The sequence below is a fragment of the Lithobates pipiens genome, unplaced genomic scaffold, assembly GCF_037356315.1.
Source record: "Lithobates pipiens isolate NorthernLeopardFrog02 unplaced genomic scaffold, aLitPip1_a1.2 Scaffold_19, whole genome shotgun sequence".
In the NCBI taxonomy this organism is placed as follows: domain Eukaryota; kingdom Metazoa; phylum Chordata; class Amphibia; order Anura; family Ranidae; genus Lithobates; species Lithobates pipiens.
Genome location: NW_027507764.1, coordinates 222,435,009 through 222,455,818, shown reverse-complemented (window position 1 = coordinate 222,455,818; position 20,810 = coordinate 222,435,009). Strand labels below are relative to the sequence as shown.

Genomic DNA, 20,810 nt, shown 5'->3' with positions numbered 1-20,810 from the left:
TCCAAATGAAGATCCATACAATTACATAGGTAACACTTGATATGTGCTACCCAACTATTTGCAGAAATTGTGAGTGTGACCTGTGATAAATTGATTGGAAAAATATATAATACATGTAGTAGTTGCTGAGTGCTCAGACAACATTTAGCGAATGGCAGTTACCTGCATGTGTATGTGTCACTCTAGCAATAAAATAGTACAAGTAGACTACTTGCAATTGATGCTTGATTAATGCATGTGTTTGCAAGTCAAATTTGTTAGTTAATCAATGACCAGCCCAAAAATAAGTTGCCCTTTACTTGTTTATGCATCTTAGTGATCAGTCACATGCACTTTGAACTGCATCATTGTGTTGTTTACTGGTGTTACGAGGTAAGGAGAGGCAACTGTTTACTTTTCTATTTTTTTTTCCAAATAACTATTTTATTGGCGCTTTCATATTAGGGACCTATTTCAATTTAAAGCTGAATATTGGGCATATAATAAAACACCATTTGATTTAGTTATGCCAGGGGTAGGCAACCTCGGCACTCCAGCTGTGATGAAACTACAAATCCCATCATCCCATCATGCCTCTGCCTCTAGGAGTCATGCCTATGATTATCAGGGTCTGGCAATGTGTCATGGAACTTGTAGTTTCACCACAGCTGGAGGGCTAAGGTTGCCTACCCCTGAGTTATGCATTAATTTAAAAAATGGTGTTCTATATATCTACATCTAGCAGAAGTTTCCTGAATGCACTGCTATATTATTGCCCAATTATCAGGCTGCAATCAGGGAGGTGACATCAATATATTCCCTATTGTTAAAGCAGAGAAAAGTGGCTTATTAATAACTAGGGATGAGCCCTATGTCCGAGTCGAACATAAGTTTGACAAGAACATCGGGTGTTCGCCAAACAGCGAACATTTAACAGCGGAACACCGTTAAAGTCTATGGGACATTAACATGAAAAACTTACATTTTCTAAAGGCTTATATGCAGTTTATTGCCATAAAAAGTGTTTGGGGACCCGGGTCCTGCCCCAGGGTACATGTATCAATGCAAAAAAAGTATTACAATCACTGCTCCCAAAAAAACTGCCGTTTTTAAAAATGGTTAAACTGAAACAATAAAAATGAAATATTCCTTTAAATATCATGCCTGGGAGATGTCTAAGATGGAGAAAAAGATGGAGAAGAAGAAGATGGAGGAAGAAGAACACCGAAGGAAGACCAGAAGAAAGAAAATGGAAGAAGCGGAAAGACGAAATTAATAAAGAACTTGTCAAAAACCGTCTCTTGTGTCTTTTAACCCTTAATGGCACTTTTTGTGTGAAATGGTAGGGGTACATTTGTACCCCATTACCAATTCACATGGGAGGTGGGATCTGGGGGTCCCCTTCTTAAAGGGGGCTTCCAGATTTCGATAAGCCCCCCGCTCGGGAGACCCCCCACAACCACCGGGCAAGGGTTGTGGGGATGAGGCCCTTCTCCCCTTTAACATGGGAACAAGATGGTTTGGGGTGGGCTGTTACCCCAAAGCACCCTCCCAATGTTGAGGGCATGTGGCTTGGTACTGTTCAGAAGGGAGGGCGCTCTCTCATCCCCCCTCTTTTCCTGTAGCCTGCCACGTTGCGTGCTCGGATAAGCGTCTGGTATGGATTTTTGGGGGGACCCCATGCCATTTTTTTATTTTGGCGCGGGGTTCCCCTTAATATCCATACCAGACCTGAAGGGCCTGTGGGTACATCCCATGCCGTTTTTATCAATGAACTGTTATGTGTATCGTCGGACCGACAATAGCCGTGAGTAGTTTTAAATTACTTTTTTTCCTTTAGAAATGTATTTTTGCTGTCAGACTGTTCTAAACACGCCGTTTTACAGGCATACTATAGACACCCCCCGGGACCCAGGTCCCCAAACACTTTTTATGACAATATCATGCATATAAGCTTTTAAAATTAGCACTTTTGATTATTCATGTTCGTGTCCCATAGACTTTAACGGTGTTCGCGTGTTCATACTAATATTTTGCCTGTTCGCATGTTCTGGATGCGAACCGAACAGGGGGGTATTCGGCATATCCCTATTCGCAAGTTCTGGTATTGAACCAAACTAGGGAGTGTTCGGCTCATCCTTATTGATAATCAATCTGTCTGGACAGAACTACAAATCCCTTTGTGGATAAGACACTTTAATTGTGTATTTATCTGTTTGCCTGGAGTTCATCTTTAAATGATGCTTGATGTTAATATTTTATGTTTAGACATACTACCATCAAAACAATTAATAGTGTTTAGTTATATGTATTAGCTGGATGCATTTAATTCTGAGATGTCAAACTTTTGCTATAAGAAGAGTGATCACTTCTAGCATCATTTCTAAAGGGGTCAGCTACTGCATATTAGAGCTGGGTCATCCTTTACTGATTTACAACTGCTGGAGACAGAAGCAAGCAATCATTCATATCTAGAGCTTGGAAGCAAACATGAGTAAATGACTTTGGACATATTTAATTTACTTGCTGTGTATGGTGAAAGTAAAGTATTAAGTGGAATTAGGTTGTTTTAACTAATGGTGTCCATTAGTTTAAAATAGTAAGTGCAAGTGACCTACTGGCCAAGGGTCATCAAGCTTAGGGATAAGGGTGTATTCATTTGTTTGTGTAATAGAAATAATTTAAAATAGTTTAGTATTTTATGAGAAAACAAATTACATATAGAAAGATTGTTTTGCAAAGAAGTACATTTCATGAACATTGAATATACATAGTATTAAATGTAATTTTCCAAAAAAAAAAACACACTTGGTTGCATATTTTCAGTAAATATTAGAAAACTTTGTACTAAGATAATAAAATGTACCTGTTTTTTCCGCAATTTTTATTCATATTTGGAAGTGCACAGAAAGATTATTTGTAATAACTTTTCAACCAATAACTAATATGTCTGCTTGCTTATCCCAATGTGCATAACCTCCCACTTACTGACTGATACAATGTATTCAAGGTAAACCACAACAGTTCCTATTAAATGAATGAACTTATTATCTTTGACAGCATGTATACTCTCCCACTATCCCACAAACCAGTTAATGTAAATATAGTCTTTCGGAAGCAATGATCTTCCAAGTGATGACATAGGGGTAACACACTTCCAAATTTAGAATAAGGTGTAATTACTCAATAAAGAGAAGACACAGTATGGTTAATATACCTGTAGCGCCCTCTACTTCTAGGTAGGTGCTTAGTGGTGTTTTTTGACAGTATAGGAGATAGAGACAGGTAAATTTAGCCAGGGTCCTACTTTTTTACTAGGCCTGGTTGTTTATTTGGGAATGGGAGTGTCAGAGTAGAAGGGGGTGTGGCCGCCTACACTTGGGCGCAGGGATATCTCATCTGCTTGACAGTAGATTTTGCTGGAAAAAGAGGATAGACTGAGACCTGAGTGGCAGTAAACCCATGTGAGATAATTGACCAATGATGAATTACTATGGTCAGTGGGAAGTCTCTCATAAAGAAGGGGGTCATATGCTCTGAGGGAGAGGAGTTTGAGGTCCAGAGGTTTAGGACCGGAGGCCCGGGAGTTCAGAGATCCCGGAGCCTCTGGTAGAAGGCTGAAGGCGCGGGAGTTCAGAGATCCCAGAGCCGGATAGCCGGAGGCGAGTCCAGGGAGGCCAAAGTCTGGCCCCTGGAGGAGAGGTCAGCATGTAGCGCTGGAGAAAGACTGGGCTTCCCATGTGGAGATGTACCGGACAGCATGAAGGAGGAGGAGGAAGTAGGAACTAAACGGAAGGAGAAAATTGGGAATCGACTTTGTGTGAGTAGAACAGGGACTGTTGATTGGGAGAGAGCAACGGGAGTGCAACCCAGTAGGACTAACCTGTAACTTAATACTGTGTATCCAAGAAACACAGTATCAAGCACTTTTCCAGGACTGATGGAGGTTTGACAACACAAGTCATGGAAATAGGCAGTGTGGCCTGTGACTTCGGGGTAAACATCCACAGCATTATTCAGAGTGATGCTTATCTGTCCATATTGGAAGTGCAGCCTGAAATAGAAATTGGAACCAGGAGAGGATCGCTATAAGGGACTTAACTAACAAATGCTACGGCTACAGATTAGTACCCTTTTTGACCTAAAACTGGGGTTGAATGGGGCATCTCATACACTCTATTGAACAGCCCACCAATTTCTGCCCAGAATAAAGCATTATAAAATCCAGAGTTCTGACTGTATGGTGTCATGTAACTGCATGGGGGGATCGAAAAGTGGAGCCATCTGACAAAAGGTAGATAACAAACACAGCAGCCCCCATGGGGGTACAGCTACATACCATTTGAATAATACTTTGGAACTGTTTAACTGAAGTGGAGAATAAGGAAGAGGGATTATGTTTTTATTTGAAAGTTTTTAAACATGTTTCTGCTCTGGTACTGCACCATAGTAAACTATTAAATCTCATTTCCATCTTCGGCAAGCAATAAGTCCCCATCAGCTCTGAAAAATAAAATAAAAAGTTCAGGTTGTTACATTCACCTTCTCTCTGGTGATATCTCCTTGCCTGCTGTACAATTCAGTGCTACACCCCTGGAAGTGGTTAAATTATGTCCAGCATCATTCAGTCTACTTCCTGTGATTCCAGGGCATCATGACTAGACTCATAGAAGAAGAATATTGAGAGCAATGTCAGGTCATTACATTGCTGTACTCTCTTCAGCATTTAGTATTCACCCACCACTGCAAGTTGAAAAGGCTAAAGAGGTTCTGTGACATCACTGGACCGGACCAGAGACACCTCGGAAATAAATAAATACGAATATTTTTTTATTTTTGGAAGGGTCGGGGGTGCTCCATTTGGTGGTGGTAAATGAGGGAAATCGAGCCTGGAGTTGGCCTTTAAAGTATCATAAAGACCCCTTTACCATTTCACAGTGGAGGGGTAATAAAGGTACACAAAAATCACTCTTTATGCCAAACTGGGTTACAGTCACACCTAAGGTAGGAACAAGTTCTCTTTGTTGAGACAACTGAGACCTTAATGGCAGAGAAAGAGATCATGTGCAGAGATGCCCAATTCTCCAGATTAGAAATAAGCAATTCTGGGCATGTTCACTTCAGGGAGGTATCAGTAAATCTTAGTTTTGCCTACTTGACCTATAATCATGTCTGTGGTTCACACTTATGCAAATTGAATGCAGGATTCCCTGCATCCAATTCGCATGACAGGAGAGTGTGACCGGCTATCAATGGAGCTGGTTCACACATCTCCAGGACGGCCACAATGCATACTGCAGAAGGGTTCTGTGCATCTTTGGTTCCGTTTCAGGTCCAAATTCAGGCAAAAATTCAGACCTGATTCACCCCTGAAACAGTCAACAGGGACACATCAGACCCCCTGCTGCGAGCCGCTCCGCAAATAGTGTGAACCCAGCCTTAAACTCAATCACTTTACAAACATGATGATCTAAGTCACAACTAGGGATGAGCCGAACACCCCCCAGTTCGGTTCGCACCAGAACTTGCGAACGACCCCCGCGTTCGGCACGAACGTTAGAACCCCATTGAAGTCTATGGGACTCGAACGTTCGAATTGGAAAGTGCTAATTTTAACGGCTAATATGCAAGATAGTATGCTAAAAAGGGTTTGGCGATCTGCCTCCTGCCTCAGGGGACATGGGTCACTGCAAAAAAAAGTTTTAAAAACTACCGTTTTGGCGGGAGCACTGATTTTAATGACGATTAAAGTGAAAAAAAAAAGTGAAATATTCCTTTAAATATGGTGCCTGGGGGGTGTCTATATAGTATGCCTGTGAAGTGCCACGTGTTTCCCGTGTTTAGAACAGTCCCTGCACAAAATGACATTAAATGGAAATAACACCATTTAAAACTGCTTGCGGTTTTAATGTTATATCTGGTTCCTGCAATATGGTTGAAAATCATTCAGAAAAATGGCATGGGTAGCCCTCCCTGCCCATTACCAGCCTATTTGGGTCTTGTACGCACATTAAGGGGAACCCTGTACCCATATTTAAAAAAAGGAAATGCGTGTGGCCCCCAGGCCCTATATACTCAGAACAGCAGTATACAGGCGGTGCAAACAAGACAGGGACTGTGTAGGTTTGTTGTGTTAAGTTGAATCTGTTTGTCATTTTCAACCGGTACATTTTTAAAGTGTAGCTCCAGTCAAAAAAAATATCTTTAAGCTTTTTGGAAAACATAGGGAAGGGTTATCACCCCTGTATAATTTGTTTTGTCGTCCATCTTTTTTCATCTCACTTGCTGTTGTCTCCTTCCGTTTGCAAGTAGGAGATGTTTGTAAATTGGATGTTTGAAAGTAGGGGCCTGCCCTATATGCTCTGCAGAAATGGCGGAACAAGGTGTTGGTTTTGCAACAACATTGTAAGCCCTCAAAGTGACTCTTGGTGGCCGCTGGAGCGCCCTGCTGTGAACGATTATATCAAGAATTGTAATTACATGCCATTGTTGAACAGTGGTAGAAAAATTGACCTTTGGTGGTTGTGGTGCTGGTGCCACAACACTATAAGTCCTCACAGTTACTCTGGGTGGGCACAGGAAGGGGCCCTCCTGTGAAATATTATATCAAGAATTGTAATTACATGTCCCTGTTAAACAGGGGCAGAAAAATTGGGCCTTAGGCACTGGTGCCATCACACTGCAACCTCTGCCATACACTCTAGTTTTTTTGCAGGAATTAGCCCTGCTGCAAAGCATTGCATCAAAAATTGTACTTAAACGCCCCTGTTAAACAGGGGCAGAAAAATTGGGCTGCTGGCATCACCCAGAACCAAAAATGTTCTTCCAACATATCAGCGGAGGAGGAAGAGGATAGACAATCAACATAACAGGACAGTCACTCAGCATCAGCATAGGCAGTCTTGAAGGGATGTGGTATTTCAAAAAAAATTATTCGGTTACATCAGCTTCAGGTGCTTGGTAGCTGTGGGTGATCCAAGACTGATTCATCTTGATGAAGGTCAGTCGATCAACTGATTCGGTGGACAGGCGCACCCTGTGATCGGTAACGAAGCCACCAGCAGCACTGAAGGTGCGTTCCGAAAGAACGCTGGATGCAGGACAGGCCAGTAGCTCAATTGCATACTGTGCAAGCTCTGGCCAGTGATCCATCCTCAAGACCCAGTAAGCCAGAGGATTTTCAGTGGGAAAGGTGTCCAAGTCTGACCTTGCCCCTAGGTATTCCTGCACCATGTAAATTAGACGCTGGCGATGGGTGCTGGAACCAATCATACCTTGGGGCTGCGGACTAAAAAATTGTCTGAAAGCATCAGTCAGACGGCCACCTTCTCCACCGCTCCTTCTGACTGATGCCTCAGCAACACGTTGTCCAGGACCAGGAGTTTGTGACCTCCCAGTCTCTGGGAACGCGTTGCACAGAGCTTTCTGCAAGGCCTCCCGGAGATGTCTCATCCTCTGCTCCCTCTGCGATGGCAAGATAAGGTCGGCAACCTTACCCTTGTACCGTGGATCAAGGAGAGTGGCCAGCCAGTAATGGTCCCTCTCCTTGATCCGAAGAATACGAGGATCCTTCCGCAGGCTTTGCAGGATCAGGGAGGCCATGCAGCGTAGGTTAGCTGAGGCATTCGGTCCGGAGTCCTCTGGGTCACTAAGGACAACATGATCCGCAGCTACCTCCTCCCAGCCACGTACAAGTCCACGTGTTTCTTGGGACTGTAAATCATCCCTATAAGACTGCTGCTGCTGATGCTGAGTGCCAGCCTCCACCTCCATGCTGACACAATCATCCTCCTCCTCCTCTTCCTCCTCCTCACCCTCTTCCTGTGTGATGGGTGGCACAGCAGGAACACTGTCTGGATAAAGGGGGCCTTGAGAGGCAAGGAAGTCCTCCTCTTCCTGCCTCTGTTCTGCCTCAAGTGCCCTGTCCATTATTCCACGCAGCGTATGCTCCAAGAGGTGGACAAGAGGTATAGTGTCACTGATGCATGCACTGTCACTGCTCACCATCCTTGTGGCCTCCTCAAACGGTGACAGGACAGTGCATGCATCCCTGATCATGCCCCACTGGCGTGGTGAGAAAAAACCAAGCTCTCCTGACCCTGTCCTGGTGCCGTAGTCGCACAGGTACTCATTGATGGCCCTCTGCTGCGTGTGCAGCCGCTGCAGCATGGCCAATGTTGAGTTCCATCTGGTGGGCATGTCACATATAAGGCGGTTCTTGGGCAGGTTCAACTCCTTTTGGAGCTCAGCCAGCCGAGCACAGGCATTAAATGATCGGCGGAAATGCACACAGACTCTCCTGGCCTGTTTCAGGACATCCTGTAAGCCGGGGTACCTGCCCAAGAACCGCTGCACCACCAGGTTAAGGACGTGAGCTACACAGGGCACATGGGTCAGTTGTCCCTGTCGGAGGGCGGAGAGGAGGTTGGTGCCATTGTCGCAAACCACCATTCCTGGCTTAAGCTGGCGTGGCGTCAACCACCTCTCGGCCTGCCCCTGCAGAGCTGACAAAACATCCGCCCCAGTGTGGCTCCTGTCCCCCAAACAAACCAGCGCAAGCACGGCATGGCATCGTTTTGCCTGCGTACTTGCGTAGCCCCTGCAACGCCTACGGAGCACCGCTGGTTCTGAGGACAGAGCACTGGAAGAGGCCATGGAGGAAGAAGAAGAGGAGGGGGTGGAGGAGAGAGGTGTGTCACAACCAATAGTAGCATTTTGGAGGCGTGGTGGCGGAACAACCTCCAATACTACTGCACCTTGTCCTGCATCCTTCCCAGCAGCCAGAAGAGTGACCCAATGGGCCGTGAAAGACAGGTAACGTCCCTGTCCATGCCTGCTGGACCATGAGTCAGCGGTAATATGCACCTTACCGCTGACCGCCCTGTCCAGCGAGGCAAGGACATTGCCTTCCACATGCCGGTAGAGAGCCGGAATTGCCTTCCGTGAGAAAAAGTGGCGTTTGGGGACCTGCCACTGAGGAACCGCACATTGTACAAACTCACGGAAGGGGGCCGAGTCTACCAACTGAAAAGGCAGCAGTTGAAGTGCTAGCAATTTAGCCAAGCTAGCATTCAACCGCTGGGCATGTGGATGGCTGGGAGTAAATTTCTTCCGCCGGTCCAGCAGCTGGGGCAGGGACATTTGTCTGCTATAATCGGACGTGGATGTACCACTAGCAGAGTTCCCGGAAGCACTTGGCTGTGACACACCTAATTCTACACCTTCATTCCTCTCAGAGCAGGTTTCAGAGAGGACTGAAGGTCTAGTGGGGTTGGAGATGCCAGCTGATGAGGAGCAAGGAGAGGTCCGCTTTGTTCTTTGGTGTGGGTCTTTGAGGTATGCTTGCCAACGAGCTGCATGGCAGGTCAACATATGTCTGGTCAAGCATGTGGTGCCCAAACGGCTGATGTTTTGGCCACGTGAGATACGCTTGAGACATATGTTGCAAATAGCAGCGGTGCGATCTGATGCACTCGTCTCAAAAAAGGCCCACACCAAAGAACTTTTAGAATAACGCGCAGAGGAAGCGCTCTGCGCAGGCGGAGCTCTGCGGTGTGATTCAGTCGGTGTGCTGCCCCTAAGCTGGCCCCCGGAGGGCATCCTGCCTCGTTGGACATGTGCCTCCTCCTCCTCCTCCTCCTCCTCCCTCCTTCCAGGCACCCACGTGGAGTCAGTGCCCTCATCATCCCCTCCCTCTTCATCGCTGTAGCAAACCTGGCAGTATGCTGCAGCTTGTGGAACATGACTGCCAGATTGCTGTCCTTCTTGAGCATCCCCTCTCTCTGTGCTCACGCTACTGCCTTCCTCTAGCTGAGTGTCATCATCAGAGCCCACCAAACACTGGGCATCCTCCTGGAGCATGTACCCAACACTGTGCTCAAAGAGTTCAGGAGACTCCTCAGGAGGACGTGGTGGGTCTAGGGAAGGAGTCACTGATGATGACATTGAGAGGAGGGACGACGATGTGTTAGCAGCTGCTTTTCTACTACCCTGAGACTGGGTGAGAGAGGATGAGGAGGATGAAGAGGGCTTGGTCATCCACTCTACCAAGTCGTTGGTATGTTGCGGTTCAACATGTCCAGCTGCAGAAAAGAAGGACAAGCATGTCCCATGGCCACGTGCTGATGACAATGCACCGCGTCCCCGACCAGCACTGTTGTCTCTAGACACAGAGCCTGCTTGCCCTCTTTTATCGGCTCGCGCCTGTCTGCCTCTCCTTGCTGGCCTTCCAGACATGGTAATGGCCTGAAGGGAGTTGGGTAAAACAGTAGTTGGGTAGTTTATATTGTGCTGGAGGCACACAACACCCACTAACTCCTGCAGATGCCTTTTTTATAGAACAGCAGAGTTAAAGGGGTATATACAGATGTATACTGTGCTGTGCTGGAAGCACACACAACTTCCAATAACTCCAGCAGATGTCAATCGGGCCCAAATAGAGAACAGCTATGTAGGTGGATAATAGCGGTATGTACTGGGTACAGAGCAGGCACACAGCACGCACTATCTCCTGAGTGACACTGCTGACTGCAAGCTCTATTGTTAAAGATGGACCACTAGCTATATAGGTGAGGTGAATATCACGGTGTATACTGCGGTCAGGGCACGCAGACAATAACCAGAAAACAGCAGAGTTAAAGGGGTATATACAGATGTATACTGTGCTGTGCTGGAAGCACACACAACTTCCAATAACTCCAGCAGATGCCAATCGGGCCCAAATAGAGAACAGCTATGTAGGTGGATAATAGCGGTATGTACTGGGTACAGAGCAGGCACACAGCACGCACTATCTCCTGAGTGACACTGCTGACTGCAAGCTCTATTGTTAAAGATGGACCACTAGCTATATAGGTGAGGTGAATATCACGGTGTATACTGCGGTCAGGGCACGCAGACAATAACAAGAAAACAGCAGAGTTAAAGGGGTATATACAGATGTATACTGTGCTGTGCTGGAGGCACACACAACTTCCAATAACTCCAGCAAATGACAATCGGGCTCAAATAGAGAACAGCTATGTAGGTGTATATAGTGGTATGTACTGGGTACAGAGCACGCAGACAGCACGCACTAACACTACTGACTGCAAGCTCTATTATTAAAGCTAGATCACTAGCTATATAGGTGAGGTGAATATAGTGGTGTATACTGCGGTCAGGGCACAGACAGTAACCACTACACAAGAGCAAAATAGTAAATCAGCCAAAAACGATTGGTGTGTAACTGTGTTGAAGGTACACAGAACACCCACTGCTTCAGATGCTAACAAACACTACACGAGGCCACCTGAAAGGCAGCTTTATATAGTGTGGGGCGTGCACTACACAGTCTGAGCTATGATTGGCCACAGGCAGGATGCCTGTGGCCAACCATTGCTCTTCCCGCTACTGGCGCTGCGATTGGCCAAGCATGCGGGGTCACAGTGCATGCTTGGCCAATCGTGAGACAGCAATGCATTGCGCCATCGCAGTGCATTGTGGGCCACACGAATTTTGCCGCGAACGGCCCAAACGTTCGGAATTCGGCGAACGCACGGACGACCGATGTTCGAGTCGAACATGCGTTCGACTCGAACACGAAGCTCATCCCTAGTCACAACACTAGACAAACACAGCATGCTTATGCTGATAACACACAGACAATTCTAATTTCTCATGTCTTTACTGAACACACCCATTAAACATTGACAATGATGTAGGAAAAAGTAAGTAAACCCATATAATAATTACTTCAATGAACACTAATTGGAGTCACTAGTTTGCACACCTAGAATCCAATGAATGAAATGGGTTTGGAGGTGTAATTTATAGTTACTTTTATTGATAAAAGACACTCAAACATTTTAAAATTGCTGTTCATAAGAAGCATCAGCTGATGTGAACCATGGCTCACAAAAAGGAGCTCTCTAAAGACATACAGTAGCTGACCTGCCCTGCCCTGCCCTGCATAAGGCTGAAAATAGATACAGAGCAATCTCAAAGTGTTTAGACACCCACCAGTCAACAGTTAGACAATTGTTTATAAATCAAGACAGTTTAGTTGAGTACTGTGGCTACTTTTCCTAGAAGTGGTAACTTAGCCACGATGACACCCAAGGCACAATGAGGTGAAGAAGAAAACATGAGTAACAGCTAAAGGCTTGAAGGCATCACTGCAAATGGCAAACTTCCCTGTTGATGAGTAAAGATGGCCTTGCGGTTCGCTGCGAACTTTGCTCGTTCGCGATTCGCCAAACATTGTGAAGAACTTTGACCCATGACACATCCATCATGGGGTACAGGACAGCCAACTGAGACATTTCAGCCCATGGACATACCCCCTACCTTTTAAATAGCCCTGATCTGGCGGACATTTTACATTCTGTCTTTTGTCAGTGTAGGGAAAGGACGCTGTGTGGAGCAGGGACAGTCAGTCTGTAATCACTAGCTATTACTATTAGGTCCACAAAAGTCCTTTTAAGGACTGGTATAGGTGTACAGTATATAGGGTTGCAATACACTTATAATATACTTTCTTTCAAATATAGAAAGCATATTATAATGCACTGCAGTGCTGACCGATTCTGCAGCTGTCGTTTCTCAGTGTAGGGACAGTTTGGTGTTTGGAGCAGGGACAGTCTATAATTCACTAGCTACTAGCTAGCTACTATTAGATCCACAAACGTCCTTTTAAGGACTGGTATAGATGTACAGTATATAGGGTTGTAATACACTGGTGTCAGTGTCAGTGCTGGTGTCAGTGCTCTCTATCATGGTGCTGGTGTCAGTGCTCTCTATCACAGTGCTGGTGTGGTGTCAGTGCTCTCTATCTCGGTACTGGTGTCAGTGCTCTCTATCTCGGTGCTGGTGTCAGTGCTCTCTATCATGGTGCTGGTGTCAGTGCTCTCAATCACGTTGCTGGTGTCAGTGCTCTCGATCACCGTCCTGGTGTCAGTGCTCTCTATCATGGTGCTGGTGTCAGTGCTCTCTATCTCGGTACTGGTGTCAGTGCTCTCTATCATGGTGCTGGTGTGGTGTCAGTGCTCTCTATCACGGTGCTGGTTCAGTGTTCTCTATCATGGTGCTGGTGTCAGTGCTCTCTATCACAGTGATGGTGTGGTGTCAGTGCTCTCTATCTCGGTGCTGGTGTCAGTGCTCTCTATCTTGGTGCTGGTGTCAGTGCTCTCTATCTTGGTGCTGGTGTCAGTGCTCTCTATCTCGGTGCTGGTGTCAGTGCTCTCTATCACAGTGCTGGTGTGGTGTCAGTGCTCTCTATCTCGGTGCTGGTGTCAGTGCTCTCTATCACGGTGCTGGTGTCAGTGCTCTCTATCACGGTGCTGGTGTGGTGTCAGTGCTCTCTATCTCTGTGCTGGTGTCAGTGCTCTCTATCTCAGTGCTAGTGTCAGTGCTCTCTATCATGGTGCTGGTGTCAGTGCTCTCTATCTCGGTGCTGGTGTGGTGTTAGTGCTCTCTATCTCGGTGTTGGTGTCAGTGCTCTCTATCTCGGTGCTGGTGTCAGTGCTCAGTCTCTATCGCGGTGCTGGTATCAGTGTTCTATCTCAGTGCTGTTGTCAGTGAGGGAGATAGCAGCGGAGAAGCCAATCAGCAGGCAGTGCCAGCACCATGGCTAAGGATCAGCACTGGACTGGCACCTCCGGACCATCGCAGTGGAGCCCTGCATAGGTGGGGGTAAGGGCCGGGCAGAGGGAGGGGTCAGGGGATCAAGCACAGGTTGGCACACTGGGACACTGGCACAGGACTGCGCTGCCCTGGCTGTGGCACTGATCATCTCCTGCACCCCCTTCATAGCCTGGCCTGACCTTGCCTCTCCTCCATGGCCTTCATGCACTCCTGAATTGCCAAAATTTCACAGATAAAAAAAGAATGCTTGTCGTTGTCGATCCCAGATTCACTTAATACTTCTGGTATGTCAGTGTCCATGTTGTGGGACTATGTGTGCACAGCTAGTAAGTATTGTGTGGCTGAAAATATTACCTGGAGGTTTTTAAGGTTCGCCTGGCATTAAAGTGAATGGGGTCCTCCGCGAACCTGCGGTTTGCGAACATTTGGGCACGTTTGCAGATTGCGTTCGCGAAACGTCCCGACGGAACTTCGTCCATCACTATTGATGAGTGTACCATACGTACATCTTTGAGCATGAAGGGTGTCCATGGCAAAATACCATGGAGGAAGCTGCTGCTCTCCAAAAACAAATCATTGCTGTGTGCCTAAAGTTTGCCAATGCGCACCTTAGCAAATCGCAATGCTACTAAATGTTTTGTGTATCCAAAAAACTGTCAACGACAATCAACACTGCGCTATCCCCAGAAATTATATACAAAAAGGAGCTGCTAACACGATCACAAGGATATACAATAGTGAATAAAATTCCAAATGTTAAATTATAGTGTAGCGCTATATAAAACAAGAAAAAAATATATTAAAACCACTTAGTGATGTGACAATAATGTATAAGTGTCAAGATTAAATAACATTCAGTAGTGCTTCTCAGACTGCACCACACTTACATGAAATAGTGAAAAAATATGATAAACCAAAGAAATCAAATATTGTGAGAAAGTCCAAAGAATTTATAATATGAAAAAATCCAAAAAATGTATGATATGAAAAAAGTCTATTATTTGATTCAAATTAAATCCAATCCACACGTGAGAGGGAAAGAGCCATCCACCTTCTTCCTATGAAGACCACATGCAGGCACCCTGTGGTATATCCATCACCAAATAGGATGTGGGCTTACCAGATAGAATGGATCCAAGCGAATATACATTCGAAGGATCAATCAGACTTCAGAATACTCTTTTATAGAGTTATCCAACATAAAAGACTCTCCAGGGAATTTTCAACCAAGTACTCAAACGATGGGAAAATCTTCCACTTTAAACTTCAACGCACATTGTAGAACTCATACAGAAAAGAAATGAGGGCCACAATAGTGTAAATCCGTTTAAATTTTTTTTTTAATAAAATAAGTAATGAACTTACATGTATCCAATGAATTAAGCGCTTATATCATATAAAAATAGAGCTGCAGTAGGAGTCCCGACGCGTTTCGTCCTCAAAAGACGTCATCTGGGGTACTACTCCACTGCAGACCACTTACTTATATACTTAACATACTAATTTGGGCGAAAATTCGATCTGCCTGTGTCACCGCATGTTACTTCCGGTTTGACCTGGCATCCGGCGTGCGTTCCACGCCTCGTTGCCGTGTTATTTTATAACCGACCCCATAATTGTATATCACCAGATAATAAAATAAAGCCTTTCATAATAAATGTCAAAACCGGCCTTATGAGCGTTCTATAATGCAGAGAAGTGAGTATTTAGAAACCGTAACGCTATACACAATACGTCACTTCCGGGTCACGGGTACCAGTGAGCTAGTTGACCAATCAAAGGGCCGACCCACAAATTATTCCGACATCACTTCCGGTCTTCGCTGGGCTGCGACGGAAGTGATGTCGACCAGACAGAGGCTGAGACGCACCACACCTCCAGAGCTCACACGTGGGGATGCGTCAGATCCCGGAAGCAATGTGGATAGAGACGCCCCAACGCCAGCCAACAATGGAACGCAAATAGACGTGCGCCGGAGCGCACATTTCCTGAACTAAAACTTTATTGTAAGGATACATCGGACATTAAAAATAACGTCAGATAATCACGCTCCACTGCCAATTGCTAATGGAACGCAAATAGACGTGCGCTGAAGCGCACATATTCAAACAGAACCTATGATAATCCCAGGTCCAAAAAACAAATAAGGGGAAAAAAAGAAAAAGAAAAAAGAGGCAAAGAAATAATAAATTTGTTTAAAAATAAATAAAGAGACACTATCCTCATATTAAAAAGGTAAAAAAACACAAATAACGTAACATATATATTTAGCAAAAATATTGCATGCCAAATTATGCTTTATCGGAAGTGTCAAACTATACAAGATAAACAGATTTTTTCCACGAACTCATTACAGTGGAACCTCAATCCCAGAAGTTACCAGGAATGGATATACACATGGTAATACACATATGTGCATATAAGACCCACCGTAATTCCTTGTATGCCAGTGAATACATAAGAACATAAGGACCAATGCGTTGACACAAAAGGCAGATAGAATTCTATCCCACAAACACTACATTGCATAAATAGCAGCTACGCAGAAAATAAAATATACAGAAAAAAAACATGTTCACATAAGATGAACCCCAAAAATTCAAACAGCTGGAAACTAGAACCATCAGGACAATTGCCATTTATTTAGACCTACCCATCATTAATGAACGCATTAATGTCCCATTCTATATTTAAACCGAACGGGACATAAGATCGAATCGTGTATATCCAGTAGGTCTCTAACTGGGAAACACCACGAGTCATGGCTCCACCCCTCCAAGGGGGTGTGTATTTATCGATAGCCAAAAATTGTGTGCCTGTAGGGTCACTATTGTGACATTCCCTATAATGTTTCGGGACAGTATGTTTAGAAATCCTACTTTTTATCAGGGATATATGCTCTCCTACTCTAGTTGCAAATGTTCTCGTGGTCCTCCCCACATATTGTTTCCCACATGGGCAAGTTATTAGATATACCACGTATCTGGTACTACAGGTACAAAATGTCTTAATAGTGTGTGTTCTATTAGTTGTTGTTGATGTGAACTCAGTTGTTTTGTGCCTACCAGCGGTGTTAAATTGGCACACAATACATTTCTTACAGGGATAATAGCCCGTTAGATTATGGAAAAACGATGGGCGCCTAGGTGGATTGATAACATTAGGAGCAATTAAACTCCGTAAAGAGGGTGCTCCCCTAAAGAGAACCTTTGCCCGTTCTGGCAACTTAGAGCCTAGAACCGGATCACTCCTCAACACATCCCAGTGCTTGTTTATAATGGTCCTAATTTGTCTATGCTGTATCGAAAAAGATGTCAGCATAGACCATCTATAGGTGTCATCCGTCTCCCTATATGTTTTTTCCGCAACGAGAGTTTCCCTGTTGGTGTCAATAGCTTTCTGTATTTCACCATCTAGAATGCTGGCATCATATCCCTTAACCTCGAATTTCTGCTTGAGGATTTCTGCCTGAGTCTTAAACATATCAAGGTCAGTGCAGTTCCTCCGCAGACGTAAAAATTGGCTGCGTGGAACCGAACTTAACCATGATCTGTGATGACAGCTGTCCAGGGAAATGAAGCTATTTCGGTCTGTTGGTTTAAAATGTGTTTTAAACACAAATTTACTATCCACAATCTCTATCTCCAAATCCAAGAAAATAATCCTGGAGGAACTCATTTCAACTGAAAGTGAAATACCCCTGTCATTGCGATTCAAATCATCAAAAAATTCCACCAAAGACTCTGGAGAGCCATTCCATAGGAGGAGGATGTTGTCTATATATCTAGCCCATAGGACCAATGAAGGGTTCCGTTGGGCATAGACGACAATGCAGAGAATTCTGGATGAACCAGGCACCTACAAACGACTCCCCAATAATCCCACGAATTTATATAAGAGACAACTTAAAGATCTGATAAATAGAGGTTATGAATTAAAAATTCTGAATAGTAAAGAGAAAGCATTTCTAGTTCCCATCGCTCCTCGGATTCCCACAATCTACTACCTACCGAAGATCCACAAGGATCCAGTAAACCCCCCTGGTAGGCCTATAGTGAGTGGCATTAATTCGGTCACTTCACGCATAGGCCGTTATATTGACTTTTATTTGCAACCCCTTGTTAAGAAAACTCCTTCCTATCTCAAAGATACTGGGGCTACAATCAGGAGACTTGAAGGTATTGAGCCTTATGAACATTGTATTATGGCCACGGCGGATGTAGCGTCCCTTTATACATGTATCCCACAAGGGATGGGGATTGAGGCTGTTCGGCATTATTTAAATCTTGATGACTCTTTGGCATCATTCCAATGTGAATACCTTGTGGAGCTTTTGGAATTTGCCATGGAGCACAACTATTTTTGGTTTAACGATAATTTCTATTTGCAACAACAGGGGGTTGCAATGGGGGCAAAATTTGCCCCTAGTCTTGCGAATTTATTTATGGCCAAATGGGAGGAGGATGTCGTCTATGCCCAACGGAACCCTTCATTGGTCCTATGGGCTAGATATATAGACGACATCCTCCTCCTATGGAATGGCTCTCCAGAGTCTTTGGTGGAATTTTTTGATGATTTGAATCGCAATGACAGGGGTATTTCACTTTCAGTTGAAATGAGTTCCTCCAGGATTATTTTCTTGGATTTGGAGATAGAGATTGTGGATAGTAAATTTGTGTTTAAAACACATTTTAAACCAACAGACCGAAATAGCTTCATTTCCCTGGACAGCTGTCATCACAGATCATGGTTAAGTTCGGTTCCACGCAGCCAATTTTTACGTCTGCGGAGGAACTGCACTGACCTTGATATGTTTAAGACTCAGGCAGAAATCCTCAAGCAGAAATTCGAGGTTAAGGGATATGATGCCAGCATTCTAGATGGTGAAATACAGAAAGCTATTGACACCAACAGGGAAACTCTCGTTGCGGAAAAAACATATAGGGAGACGGATGACACCTATAGATGGTCTATGCTGACATCTTTTTCGATACAGCATAGACAAATTAGGACCATTATAAACAAGCACTGGGATGTGTTGAGGAGTGATCCGGTTCTAGGCTCTAAGTTGCCAGAACGGGCAAAGGTTCTCTTTAGGGGAGCACCCTCTTTACGGAGTTTAATTGCTCCTAATGTTATCAATCCACCTAGGCGCCCATCGTTTTTCCATAATCTAACGGGCTATTATCCCTGTAAGAAATGTATTGTGTGCCAATTTAACACCGCTGGTAGGCACAAAACAACTGAGTTCACATCAACAACAACTAATAGAACACACACTATTAAGACATTTTGTACCTGTAGTACCAGATACGTGGTATATCTAATAACTTGCCCATGTGGGAAACAATATGTGGGGAGGACCACGAGAACATTTGCAACTAGAGTAGGAGAGCATATATCCCTGATAAAAAGTAGGATTTCTAAACATACTGTCCCGAAACATTATAGGGAATGTCACAATAGTGACCCTACAGGCACACAATTTTTGGCTATCGATAAATACACACCCCCTTGGAGGGGTGGAGCCATGACTCGTGGTGTTTCCCAGTTAGAGACCTACTGGATATACACGATTCGATCTTATGTCCCGTTCGGTTTAAATATAGAATGGGACATTAATGCGTTCATTAATGATGGGTAGGTCTAAATAAATGGCAATTGTCCTGATGGTTCTAGTTTCCAGCTGTTTGAATTTTTGGGGTTCATCTTATGTGAACATGTTTTTTTTCTGTATATTTTATTTTCTGCGTAGCTGCTATTTATGCAATGTAGTGTTTGTGGGATAGAATTCTATCTGCCTTTTGTGTCAACGCATTGGTCCTTATGTTCTTATGTATTCACTGGCATACAAGGAATTACGGTGGGTCTTATATGCACATATGTGTATTACCATGTGTATATCCATTCCTGGTAACTTCTGGGATTGAGGTTCCACTGTAATGAGTTCGTGGAAAAAATCTGTTTATCTTGTATAGTTTGACACTTCCGATAAAGCATAATTTGGCATGCAATATTTTTGCTAAATATATATGTTACGTTATTTGTGTTTTTTTACCTTTTTAATATGAGGATAGTGTCTCTTTATTTATTTTTAAACAAATTTATTATTTCTTTGCCTCTTTTTTCTTTTTCTTTTTTTCCCCTTATTTGTTTTTTGGACCTGGGATTATCATAGGTTCTGTTTGAATATGTGCGCTTCAGCGCACGTCTATTTGCGTTCCATTAGCAATTGGCAGTGGAGCGTGATTATCTGACGTTATTTTTAATGTCCGATGTATCCTTACAATAAAGTTTTAGTTCAGGAAATGTGCGCTCCGGCGCACGTCTATTTGCGTTCCATTGTTGGCTGGCGTTGGGGCGTCTCTATCCACATTGCTTCCGGGATCTGACGCATCCCCACGTGTGAGCTCTGGAGGTGTGGTGCGTCTCAGCCTCTGTCTGGTCGACATCACTTCCGTCGCAGCCCAGCGAAGACCGGAAGTGATGTCGGAATAATTTGTGGGTCGGCCCTTTGATTGGTCAACTAGCTCACTGGTACCCGTGACCCGGAAGTGACGTATTGTGTATAGCGTTACGGTTTCTAAATACTCACTTCTCTGCATTATAGAACGCTCATAAGGCCGGTTTTGACATTTATTATGAAAGGCTTTATTTTATTATCTGGTGATATACAATTATGGGGTCGGTTATAAAATAACACGGCAACGAGGCGTGGAACGCACGCCGGATGCCAGGTCAAACCGGAAGTAACATGCGGTGACACAGGCAGATCGAATTTTCGCCCAAATTAGTATGTTAAGTATATAAGTAAGTGGTCTGCAGTGGAGTAGTACCCCAGATGACGTCTTTTGAGGACGAAACGCGTCGGGACTCCTACTGCAGCTCTATTTTTATATGATATAAGCGCTTAATTCATTGGATACATGTAAGTTCATTACTTATTTTATTAAAAAAAAAATTTAAACGGATTTACACTATTGTGGCCCTCATTTCTTTTCTGTATGAGTTCTACAATGTGCGTTGAAGTTTAAAGTGGAAGATTTTCCCATCGTTTGAGTACTTGGTTGAAAATTCCCTGGAGAGTCTTTTATGTTGGATAACTCTATAAAAGAGTATTCTGAAGTCTGATTGATCCTTCGAATGTATATTCGCTTGGATCCATTCTATCTGGTAAGCCCACATCCTATTTGGTGATGGATATACCA

General features: G+C 44.4%; 1 protein-coding gene across 1 annotated transcript in view; it reads left to right on the top strand.

Moving 5' to 3' along the window:
• The window catches only part of ITGA9 (integrin subunit alpha 9), a 569,728-nt gene that overhangs the window by 324,296 nt on the left and 224,622 nt on the right, over window positions 1-20,810 (top strand). The window lies entirely within an intron of this gene.